The following is a 13,233-nucleotide window of genomic DNA, read 5'->3' as shown; positions in this document are numbered from 1 at the left end:
TCTGCACAAACAACATCTATTCAAACCACATTTATAAAAGCCAGTACAAGAAAGCCAGTTACCAGCTTGATTGGAATAGCACAAATACATAGAGAGGGCTAATATATTGCCTAATGCGATATCTCTTTTGGCTACAAACCTGCAGTCTAGGGACAATATGTTTTTTTTAATTGGGGGTCATCCTTTAATATGGGTAGATGTTGCTTGATAATTCCCACAATATTGTGATATTCCAAAGAAAAACTAGTGGAAAATGTAACAGAATCAGTTTTATTAGATTGGGGTCTCTGTCTAGACAGTAAAGATTGTTAATTTTTTGATAAGGCTATATCTTTTAGCCCTTTCTAACATCCAGGGTTTATAACCCTGTTCAATAAGATGTGAATCTATAATTTTGATTTCATTATCTAAATCAGCATGGTGTAAACGTGCTCGCAAAGCGCATTTGTATTCACACACCGGAATGCTGCGTATTGTGTGATTAGGATGACAGCTGGTTTACAATATAATTTAGTAATTATTTTTTTATTATTAGTATCACCAATTAGAGCAAGATCTAAGAAAGTAATACTGATCAGGTGGGTGGTAAAAGAGAACCACAGTGAAAATACATTGTCATTAAGATATTTTACAAAGGCCGGCACGGACACCACAGGACCCCTCCAAATGATGAGCAGGTCATCAATGTATCAGAATATATTTCGTTTTTCCAAGCAAAATATGTCTAAGGGCTCGTTCACATGACCGTTGGTGTCCTGTTCCTGTATTGCGGCCCGCATTTGCGGATCCGCAATACACGGGCACCGTTCAGTTGTCATTCCGCATCACGGATGCGGACCCATTAATTTCAATGATTCCGCAAATCTGGAAATGTGGAACGGAAGCACGGAATGAAACACTACGGAAGCACTGTGGAGTGCTTTCCCGGGGTTCCGTTCCGTGCCTCCGCACCGCAAAAAAGGGGTGGAGTGACATTTTGACACCACAGGTGAATTACAAAAATTAATGCACAGAAGATAGTACAAAGTGAAAATTAATTTTTTTTCACAGATATGCCATTTCAGCACCCAATATGTGGAGTCCATCGTGGGTCAGTGTGAAAAGTCATCCCTCTTATTATTATCTTATTATTATGCTGTGTTTCCTGGTTTTAGAAACCCCCTACATGTGGTCCTATTCTTTTGCCTGAATGTATGAGAGGGCTCAGGAGTGAAGAGCAGTGATGGCCAGTTCGCATTGTTTGCCCGCGAACACATGCGGGCTGCCATCGTTTCTCACAAGTCCGGCGAGGCACAGGTAAGCCCTTAGCTGTGCCTGTGCGCGAGACAGTCTGAAAACAAATGTGGTCAGCGGGAGCAGGCAGTTCCGAAAAGAGCCACCGGGGGCCTTCATCGGGCTGTTCTCGGAACTGCCTGCTCCCGGTGACCGCATTTGTTTTCAGACCGGCTCACGGCGCAGGCACAGGTAAGGGATTACCTGTGCCTCGCCAGACTTGTGAGAAAAGATGGTAGCCCGCATGTGTTTGCGGGCGAACAATGCGAACTGGCCATCACTGGTGAAGAGCACCATATGGGTTTGAAGCCAAATGTGGTCATTTACACTGCTTGTGTTGAGAGGCTCTGAAGTAAAATAATAAATAGGCTCCTGAGAAGTGGCCCTATTTTGGAAACTCTGCCCATCGTGGTATTAAGGGGTCGAGTGAGAATTTTGATGCCACAGTTATTTAAGGCTGCGTTCACACGGGCGAGATTTCCGCGCGGGTGCAATGCAGGAGGTGAACGCATTGCACCCGCACTGAATCTGGACCCATTCATTTCTATGGGGCTGTGCACATGAGCTGTGATTTTCACGCATCACTTATGCGTTGCGTGAAAATCGCAGCATGCTCTATATTGTACGTTTATCACGCAGCGCAGGCCCCATAGAAGTGAATGGGGCTGAGTGAAAGTCGCAAGCATCCGCAATCAAGTGCGGATGCGGTGCGATTTTCACGCATGGTTGCTAAGATGATAGTCTATTTACTGCATTATTTTCCCTTATAACATGGTTATAAGGGAAAATAATAGCATTCTTTAATACAGAATGCTTAGTAGGTGGTCAATTGAGGGTTTAAAAATAAAAAATAATTAACTCACCTTCTCCTCTTGACCGTGGTGATGGACCATGTGATTGTACCATGTGATATGACATCACTGCAGGTCCTTTAGCCGGCAGCTCATGATTAAAGAAGTAAGAAGAGACCGGCAGCTATGCGATCAAGAGGAGAAGGTTGAGTTAATATTTTTTTTTTTAACCCTAAATTGACCACCTACTAAGCATTCTGTATTAAAGAATGCTATTATTTTCCCTTATAACCATGTTATAAGGGAAAATAATAACATCTACACAACACCGAACCCAAACCTGAACTTCTGTGAAGAAGTTGAGGTCTGGGTACCACAGTCAGTTTTTTATCACGCGTGTGCAAAACGCATTGCCAGGGACGATACATTTCACTGACGGTACACTGGGTGAATGTTGTGGAGGCTGGGAGCGAGTCATACCCTGGGATGACACAGGTGCTACCGACACCAAGGATTGCGGGCCCTACCTTCGATAAGGGTTTCCGCCAGCACCTATGTTAGTGGCTCCGACCCCCACTTCTCCTCCTCCACCTCCTCCTTCACTTCGACCTTCGAATAATCCATGTGAAGCACCAGTCAGTCATTGGTTGGTAGCTGGAAGCAGTGTAGCAATGCAGTGGGGAAGCGGCAGCAGGCCGTGCTGAAGCTGATATGCTTAGGGGACAAACAGCACACCACCGCCGAGCTGTGACAGGGGATAAGAGACTAGACTGAGATGTGGCTGTTGCCATTTAACCTAGAACCAGGCATAGTTGTGTCTGATAAAGGCCGTAACATGGTGGCGGCTTTGGAGCTCAGCAAGCTTAGACACATCCCATGCCTTGCCCACGTCTTCAACCTTGTGGTTCAGCGGTTTCTGAAAACCTACCCCAATTTGCCTGAGCTACTCGTGAAGGTGCGCCGCGTGTGTGCACATTTCCGCCAGACACCATCAGCTTCAGCCGGTCTGTCAACACTGCAGCAGCGCTTGAAATTGCCAGCTCACCGCTGTTGTGCGACGTGAGCACTGGCTGGAACTCCACATTCCACATGTTGGCCAGGCTTTGTGAGCAGCAGAGGGCAGTAGTGGAATACCAGCTGCAACATGGTCCTCGCCTTTCCAGTCAGCTTCCGCTATTCACAAGCGAGGAGTGACCATGGATGTCTGACCTCTGTGAGGTTTTAAGAAACTTTGAGGAATCAACACTGATGGTGAGCGGCGTTAACACTATTATCAGCGTATAAAAAGAAAACAGTCTCTAATCTTTGTGGTTACTTATCGGCGCTGCAGATCCACCAAGCGACGTGGGTACAAATCGCTTCACAGTCAAAATTTCCAGAAAATGTTGATCGCGCTACCTTCTGAGTGTAGAGTTCCAATCTCAGACCCTTCTATGCTCAGGTTATACCACCTTGTAGCCAAACAATCGGTTACCAGAGGCTGGTGCACTCACGTACACTTGCACCCTAGAGGGAAGTTATAGTACAAATAGTGAAGTTCCACCAGGTAATATCGCAATCAGCAGGTTTTTTTCTACTTACAAATAATCATAAAATTTCTGTCATAAAAACAAATTGCTTTCATCTAGAGTCCACCCAACCCGGGTTTCGCCAGTCCAGTTTCGTCAGGGGCGATAGTATCCTCCCTCACAGGTGCAGTATTTATTGAGCCAAGATCCCTCCCAAGGACCGCCCATTAATACAAATTATTATTATTATTTTATTAGATGTTCAAGCAATAAAAGTAATAAACATAGTTCCTAAAGCCCACTAAAGCTAACAGTGTTCTAATATAAAAACACATCACATCAACTAAACAGAGCATATAATACACAAGCGATACCATCCCTCTATTTTCATTCATGAAAAAGGCACGTACCGGCACTCCGAACACATGACTCTCCCGAGCCAATGACAGCCCACTATATTCACTTCATTCACAATAAACCACGAGCATCCAAGGACAGCGGCAATACACCACCCCCCACCTCCACCCGATAAAGTAACGCCGCAAGGAAACCCTGCTGCTACCTTACATAGATCCACAGCGGCAGCGACACAACCCCTGGCTATTATCAGTGTAACCATCCCACTTCTGTGTCTACTCAAACACTCACTGCTCACTATTAAGGATGACAATTTGCATGTGGAAGAAATGGAAATGAGGGAATACATTACACTGGGTGATAGACAGACCCCCCTCAGTTCGTCTTCTCAGGCGAATTGGACGATGAAGACGGTTGCCTCCGCTGCAGAGGGTAGTACCCATGGAAGTTTAATTCCATCTGTTTAGTGTGGGTGGGTAGAAGAGGAGGAAAGGATGAGAACATTGGGAGTGATCCTCCTGATGACGATTGTGAAGTCTTGCCTGTTGGTACTCTGGCACACATCGCTGACTTTATGTTAGGCTGCCTTTCTCACGACCTGCGCAATATACGCATTTTAGACAACATGGATTACTGGTTGTTCACCCTTCTCGACTCCCGCTACAAAGAGAACATTTCATTCCTCTGGTGGAGAGGATGAGCAAAACGGTGCAATGCCAGAAGATCTTTGTTAAAAAATTGCTCCAAATATTTCCATCTGACAACGCTGGCGGAAGAGTCCGTAGTTTCTTGGCCAACGGAGGAGGGGAGACGAGGGGAACACACAGCAGTTCCAACAGAGGCAGGGCAACACTCTCCATAGCCTGGGACATTTTCATGACACCCCGCCAGCACCCTCACCCTGATGCGCCGCCTACTGTCACAAGGAGAGAAAAAATTTGGAAGATGGTGAAGGAGTACATAGCAGACCGTGTCAGCGTGCTCAATGATCCCTCAGTGCCTTACAACTACTGGGTGTCCAAGCTGGACACGTGGCACGACCTGGCGCTCTACGCTTTGGAGGTGCTGGCCTGCCGCCAGGGTTTTGTTTGAGCGTGTATTTAATGCTGCTGGTGGCATTATAACAGATAAGCGTATCCGCCTGTCAACTCAAAATGCTGACAGGTTGACTCTTATAAAAATGAACAAGGCCTGGATTGACCATGACTTCTCGACTCCACCAGAGGAAAGCGTCTGAACATAAAGGCACTTTAAATGTGTTGTTTATAATGTGCTGAATATACTGTATTCCCATGCACCCCTTCCACAACAAACAAAGGTATATGGTTGAATCTTCCTTTTCTCATCCTTCTCCTCCACTTCCATCATATCAACATGCTTATTCGTCACATATAATGCCCTCGCATATATGCCCTTCAAATATAATGTTTTACAGGGTCAGCTCACCTGCAGGCCCTCGCATATAATTTTTTAGAGGGTCAGCTCAGCTGCAGGCCCTCTCATATAATTTTTTAGAGGGTCAGCTCACCAGTAGGCCTTCACCTACAATCTTTTACTGGTTCAGCTCACCAGCAGGCCCGCACCTCAAATCTTTTACAGGGTCAGCTCACCAGCAGGCCCACACCTCAAATCTTTTACAGGGTCAGCTCACCAGCAGGCCCACACCTCAAATATTTTACAGGGTCAGCTAATCAGCAGGCCCGCAACTCTAATCTTTTACAGTGTCAGCTCACCTTAAGGCCCTCACAATTAATTTTTTAGAGGGTCAGCTCACCTGCAGGCCCTTGCATATAATGTTTTACAGGGTCAGCTCACCAGCAGGCGCTCGCATATAATTTTTTACAGGGTCAGCCGACCAGCAGACTCACACCTAAAATCTTTTACAGGGTCAGCTCACCTGCAGGCCCGCACCTAAAGTCTTTTACTGAATCAGCTCACCTGCAGGCCCTCACCTAATTATACCTAATAGGAAATTTGCGCGCATGCTGCCTTGCTTGGATGTGGTAGCCATAGCAGTTTCTCAGGCTTCCTCTCCTGAATCAAACACTGATTCCCCATTACCCATAGTTACAATTGTTGCGCTGACAATAACATCGAAAGTTGATTGGCCAGACATCCGAATGAATCGTCACCGTCACGGGGACGTGCGATCGGCCCCAGGTTAACTAGAGTCACCAAAGCAGCAACAGGCTCTCACCCATAATGTTTTAGATGGTCAGATCAACAGGCCCTTGATCCAAATGTTTTTGAGGGTCACCAGCAGGCCATCAATCATAATTTTTCAAGGATGTGTATGATGCCCTCCTTTATCTGTAATAAAGGGTGTATTGGCGTGCCGTTTCCTTTTAATTTTTGGCAGCCCTTTCATTTAGTGCATAGGCTTTATAAGTGTAGGAGTCCCACTACATGAACAATTGTACCACAATTTGAATTAGGCTCTCCTTTATGTGATATACAGGTTGTATCGGAGTTCCTCTTCCTTGTAATTTTTGGCAGCATTTGCACTTTATATACAAGTAAATATACAGGAAAGAATGATTAAATCAATTTTTTATTCGGTTTTGTGCGTATTATTGTCAATCTGTAAAAGTGGCGTACTATTCGGACAACATTGTTCCCAGCAGTGACCTGCGAGTCCAAGATGGGTGTTCGGTCGAGCACCCGAACACCCCGATGCGTTCGGCCAGAGCATCCGAGCACTACGGTGCTCGATCAACACTAATGTTTAGTACTCTTGTCCATTTGCAAGGAGAGCTGCCTTGCATGTGTCACTCAGAGAATTATCATGCAAGAGTGTCTCTCTTTGAGACAAATACCAAATCAAAAATCAGTCTTTTCTTCACTATTGCCACCCGGAGCAGGAGGGAGCAGCTGTTGTATAGTAACAGTGAGTACCTGACTTATGCTATCACTAGAGTTGTGTCTGCAGGAGCACAACTCGATCTGCTGAGCGGCTCTGGAGTAAAATAATAAATGGGCCCATGAGAAATGACCCTATTTTGGAAACTCTGCCCATCAAGGTATTAAAGGGGTCGAGTGAGCCTTTTGATGCCAAAGTTATTTTGTAGGAACTAATGTGCAGACAGGCGACTGTGCAAAATGAAAATTGCAAGTTTTCCACCTAGTAAGCATGAGGAGTATTGAGTCCATATGGATGAACACAACCTAAGTGAAAGCTGGTCAAACAAAATAAATATAAATGGCGCCCAAAATAAAGATTCGGAATAAATTGAGTATTGGAGTACCTTAAAATGTATATTTTATTAATACCATTTAAAATAATAGGCCCAACAGTGAAAAATTTGCACAACGCCTCACTAGGAGGTTACAAAACATCTGCCAACCAAAGATGAACTGGTAGGGAGAAAAAATATATATAAGCCAGGCGGTGTGTACACTGGCTCACTCAGAGGGTGAGTTAGGCAATAACAGGGATAGAATATAGGAGGGAGACAGATGCTGGGTCTCTTCCCCTCAATACGTCCCTGTATCCTAACTATAAACAAAAACCCTCTCTGACTGCCCCTAGATGGCCCTCAGACCTATCCGTTGACTGCCCAGCTTCGTCAGAAGCAATGAAAGACCAGTCACTCGCTAGGGCAGGCAGACAAGAGAAAAAAGTAATAGTAATAAATAGAAAAACATCCCTACGCGTTTCACTGACGGATGCCAGATCATCAGGGGACCAAAATAGTGCCAGGAACGCAGGCAAACAACAACAAGACAGTATATGCTTGTTACAGCCTAAGTCATAGGTTATGGCAGTTAATAAGACAATCCATACAGTACATTCGGATATACTTAGCTTGCCAAAGTAGTTAACCTGCGTCCTCGGTCCGCACCTCTCCTGCGTATGGCAGTGGGAGCGGGTGACTAGCGCTGGCGTCCTTTTTAAACCTCGCGTGTCGCATCTTTGGTTGGCAGATGTTTTGTAACCTCCTAGTGAGGCGTTGTGCAAATTTTTCACTGTTGGGCCTATTATTTTAAAGAGAACCTTTCACTAGAATAAAAAATCTAAACTAAGTATACAGACATGGAGAGCGGCGCCCAGGGATCTCCCTAAACTTACTGTTATCCCTGGGCGCCGCTCCGTTCTCCCGGTATAGGCTCCGGTATCTTCATATGTTCGGCTCCACCCAGTTGAGCCTGCCGGCGTCTCTTTCTCCCAGGATGTAGCGCTGGCCAATCGCAGCGCTCAGCTCATAGCCTGAGAGAAAAAAGGAACTCTCAGGCTATGAGCTGAGCGCTGCGATTGGCCAGCGCTACAGCCTGGTCGAAGGAGATGCCGGCAGGCTCAACTGGGTGGAGCCGAACATATGAAGATACCGGAGCCTATACTGGGAGAAGCGGCGCCCAGGGATAACAGTAAGTGCAGGGAGATCCCTGGGCGCCGCTCTCCATGTCTGTATGCTTAGTTTAGATTTTTTATACTAGTGAAAGGTCCTCTTTAAATGGTATTAATAAAATATACATTTTAAAGTACTCCAATACTCAATTTATTCAGAATCTTTATTTTGGGCGCCATTTATATTTATTTTGTTTGACCAGCTTTCACTTAGGTTGTGTTCATCCATATTGCTTACTTTTAAGGTATGGCAGGTTTTCTGGCTACAGGTCTGGATAGGAATTCTTGGTTGACAGAGGCTAGTGATGTGTTCTCCGAAAAAACTCTGACTTTAAAAAGATACACTCCCTCCTTTGAGACTGCCTTTAAGGATCTGACTAAAACCTTTAAAGAATAGATCTGTTCTTGGTGGGAGATACAATCCCTGGAAAATTATCTGAAGCTTCAGATAGTTCCCAGGGGATTAAGAATCACCCTTACCCCAGCCAACAGGTGCAGAAGTTCTGCGCTTATGACTAAATGGAAGGAGGAGGCAACAAAAAGCTCCTTACGGTTTATATCACTCTTGCTGGAGGAAGAACGGACCAATCTGAACCTATTGGATAACAAGCTAAAGGAACAGATTGAGGTTACGAATAAACTAAAACAAGAACCAGATTTTGCTAATAAGGAGGCACAACTCAAGATTACGTTAGAGAGGTTTCAGTTTAACTTGAAGGAAAGAAAGCACCGCCAGTTCAATAGGGACTTGCAAGACTTCCGAGAAAATAGAGTCTATACTATTGAAAGCGGAACCCAAAAAACTACGGGGAAGCTTGATTCCGACATTTCCTCAAGTGAAACTGACGCCTCTGAAGGCGAAAAGGAGGGTAATCCACCCATTCGTGGGAGAGGTCGTGGACGCAGAAAGGGTAGAGGGCCACGGGGAGCCTATGAGAATAGTGGTCCACGTAGTTCTTATGACAACAGTGGTGTTCGTTTTTTAGATCAAGGAATACCTTACTACCTGCGCAACCGCAACCAGACTGCATCACCCACAACCCCAAGTCAAAACAGTGTGGGCAGATATTGAATCTGTCCTCACGTAAATTGGAACAGGCAGAAATGGCAATCCTTGGCAAAGGGCTGTCATTTGTGCCAACATCCTTTTTTAATCTATTCAGTTGGATCAAGGATCTGAGTTTGTTTGCCAGGAAACTCAAATGGCACAAACACTATGCCTTGATCAATAGACGAGAAAGCAGAGAACTAGGCATTTCATCTGATATTCTACAGGATGTCAAATTGCTGTTTAGTCTGAGTGACTGTACTATGCAGGAGGGTAAAGGGCCCTTCACTACTTTAAAAAACAGAAGTATAAGAATACCACCAGCTGGGGATCCCTCCTGCATTGATGTGTTTCTGAACCAGGTATCGCAGGATTTGGAGCGGATGACTCTGGAGAAACCCAGATTCAACTGCTCTAAAGAAGAATACAAGGCTTTAGAACATCTGGCGTGTGACAGGGCCATCACGATTAAATCCTCCGATAAAGGGGGTAATGTGGTGATTCTGGACATGCCAGATTATAAAAAGCTCTGCCTTGACCTTTTGAGGGACACTGATACATACGAAAGACTCAGAAATGATCCCACTGCTGGTTACCAAGCCACATTGAAAACTATCCTTTGTGAGGCTAAATCATCTGGTCTGATCTCAGGGGAGGAGTTTGAATTCCTGTATAAAAAATATCCTACTACTCCGACCTTCTATAGTCTTCCGAAGGTTCATAAGGGAACAACACCCCTTAAAGAAAGACCTATAGTGGCCGGAGTCAACAGCCTAGGACAGAATGTGGGGATTTACCTGGACTACATTTTGGCCCCTTTTGTGAAGACTTTACCGTCTTACATTAGGGACACTAGTGACCTTCTGGGTCGACTGGAAGATGTCTGCATCGATGGGGATACCTGGCTTGCCTCTATTGATGTGGAGGTGCTATATTCCTCTATCCCACATCATCTGGGACTGAGAGCAGCAGAGACCTTGTTACTGACCAGGGGCTGACAACACTATGCCCATAATGATCTTGTCATGAAACTTTTGGAATTCACTTTGACATCTAATTATTTCCTCTTTGATGGTGTCTTCTACCACCAGCTCAGGGGCACGGCGATGGGGAGCCTCTGTGCCCCGTCGTATGCCAACTTGTTCCTGGGCTGGTGGGAGGAGACAGTTGTATTCGATGAATCACTGGCCCATGTCGTCACCAATGTGGGGACGTGGGTCAGGTTCATCTATGACATTTTTTTGTTGTGGAATGGAGAGGCAGGCCAACTGCAGCATTTTGTTGAAACACTCAACATTAATGATGTGGGGTTACGGTTTACATCTGAGGCCCAAAAAGACTCCCTACCCTTTTTGGATGTTGTCATAATGAGAGGGAGACAGGGCGAACTTCAAACCAAAACATACAGAAAGCCTACATCTACTAATGCCCTCCTTAATTGGAACAGCGATCATCCCCTTCCACTCAAAAGGGGCATTCCTACCGGACAGTACTTGCGAATGAGGAGGAACTGTTCCACAATGACAGAATTCAAACAACAGGCGGATGATTTACGTGTAAGATTTAGGGAAAAAGGCTACTCCGACTCGACCCTTAGAACAGCGTATCAGAGGGCCTGCTCAAAAAATCCAACAGAATTGTTGCATCCCAACAAGATTGTCAAGGAGGAAAAACAGATTTGCCTAATTGGCACCTTTGATGGGGCTGCAAAAGAGGTACGTGAGGTGCTATCCAGACATTGGAACATCCTTTTGCTTGATCCAGACATTAGGGATGTTGTTGCACCCACGGCTAATATCACGTATCGTAGGGGGCGATCTATACGTGACCGCCTGGTGCGCAGCCACTTCAGCGAGATCAATGACCGGTCAGGTGGATGGCTGAAACCGCCTGTGGGTTGCTTTCGCTGCAGTGGCTGCATTGCGTGCCCCTACATAAAAAAAGGATGTGAATTCCAAAGTAACGGAACTGGCAAGATCTACTCCATTAAGGGATTTTTAAATTGTAGATCCAAAGGAGTCATTTATAGAGCCACATGTCATTGTGGTATGGAATATGTGGGTAAAACCACACGTGAACTTCGAAGGAGGGTGGGGGAACACCTTGGAGACATCAGGCACAAAAGAGACACTCCATTGGCCAAACATATTGAAATCAGCCACAATGGTAACTATAGGGGTATTACCTTTATGGGCATCGAAGTAATCCCTCCCTTGAAGAGAGGGGGTAATTGGGATAGGAGGATATTGCAGCGTGAGACATGGTGGATATTTGAGCTTAAGACTTCCAATCCTACTGGCCTTAATGAACAGCTTTCATTTAGCTGTTTCATTGAGGACTCAAGATCCACTCATTGACTTAAGCTTTTAGATTCATTCATTGATATTGGGATGTATTTATCCACACAGTATACTCAGCTGCAGTTCCGTACCGGATATGAATGAATCTTCTTGTTGACAGGAGTAATACACTCGTCATTCACCCTTGGTATGGACTACAGTATGCCCCATGTTTGCAGGCTATATATACTATTATATTGTCTGCAGTCTCGATTCAACCTTAGCCTCATTGGACCTTATTTTAAGTTGGGTCATATCCTTCAGCCCTTTACTTAGGGTGTCAATCTGGGCTACCTGAGTTCATGATGTCTTCTATTTTACAGCGTTCCCCCTCCCTCCTCCTTCTTCCCTTCTTTCTCTGCTCTCTCCTTATGTGCCCTGACATTTAGTGTGGGGTGTTCATAAACACTGTTTGGTATGTATCATCTCCACTACTTGATATATACCTATCCAGCAGTTTGTCCTTTTAATCTGCCATTAAATATCCTAGTTAGCGCCTCCTGTGACTATACGGAGTGACGCACCTCTATTAGGCTATTTTAGCCGTGATACAAGGTTACTAGTGGCGAGTGGAACTAGCCCATCCCCACATCGCTAGGAGCATACCTTGGCATCCGCCCCCTACCCCTCCCTTTTACTGTCTGACCTATCAGACACCAAGGTGATACGGCCGCAATAGAAGGGATGGTTTCTCCGCCGCACCCGATCATGTGACTCCTGACAGTGACGCGACGGTATACGTCATGTGTCACGTGATTGATCATGTGCTGCGGGGGGGAGGGGCCTATGCGACGTGCGAGGTTTAACCACCTCAGCCCCCAGTGCTTAAACACCCTGAAAGACCAGGCCACTTTTTACACTTCTGACCTACACTACTTTCACCGTTTATTGCTCGGTCATGCAACTTACCACCCAAATGAATTTTACCTCCTTTTCTTCTCACTAATAGAGCTTTCATTTGGTGGTATTTCATTGCTGCTGACATTTTTACTTTTTTTGTTATTAATCGAAATTTAACGATTTTTTTGCAAAAAAATGACATTTTTCACTTTCAGTTGTCAAATTTTGCAGAAAAAACGAGATCCATATAGAAATTTTGCTCTAAATTTATAGTTCTACATGTCTTTGATAAAAAAAAAATGTTTGGGTAGAAAAAAAATGGTTTGGGTAAAAGTTATAGCGTTTACAAACTATGGTACAAAAATGTGAATTTCCGCTTTTTGCAGCAGCTCTGACTTTCTGAGCACCTGTCATGTTTCCTGAGGTTCTACAATGCCCAGACAGTACAAACACCCCACAAATGACCCCATTTCTGAAAGTACACACCCTAAGGTATTCGCTGATGGGCATAGTGAGTTCATAGAACTTTTTATTTTTTGTCACAAGTTAGCGGAAAATTATGATTTTTTTTTTTTTTTTTTTTTTCTTACAAAGTCTCATATTCCACTAACTTGTGACAAAAAATAAAAAGTTCTATGAACTCACTATGCCCATCAGCGAATACCTTGGGGTCTCTTCTTTCCAAAATGGGGTCACTTGTGGGGTAGTTATACTGCCCTGGCATTCTAGGGGC

This window comes from Bufo bufo, chromosome 2 (genome assembly GCF_905171765.1).
Source record: "Bufo bufo chromosome 2, aBufBuf1.1, whole genome shotgun sequence".
Classification (NCBI taxonomy): Eukaryota; Metazoa; Chordata; class Amphibia; order Anura; family Bufonidae; genus Bufo; species Bufo bufo.
The sequence above is the reverse complement of the archived record's forward strand: the minus strand, read 5'-3'. Positions refer to the sequence as shown.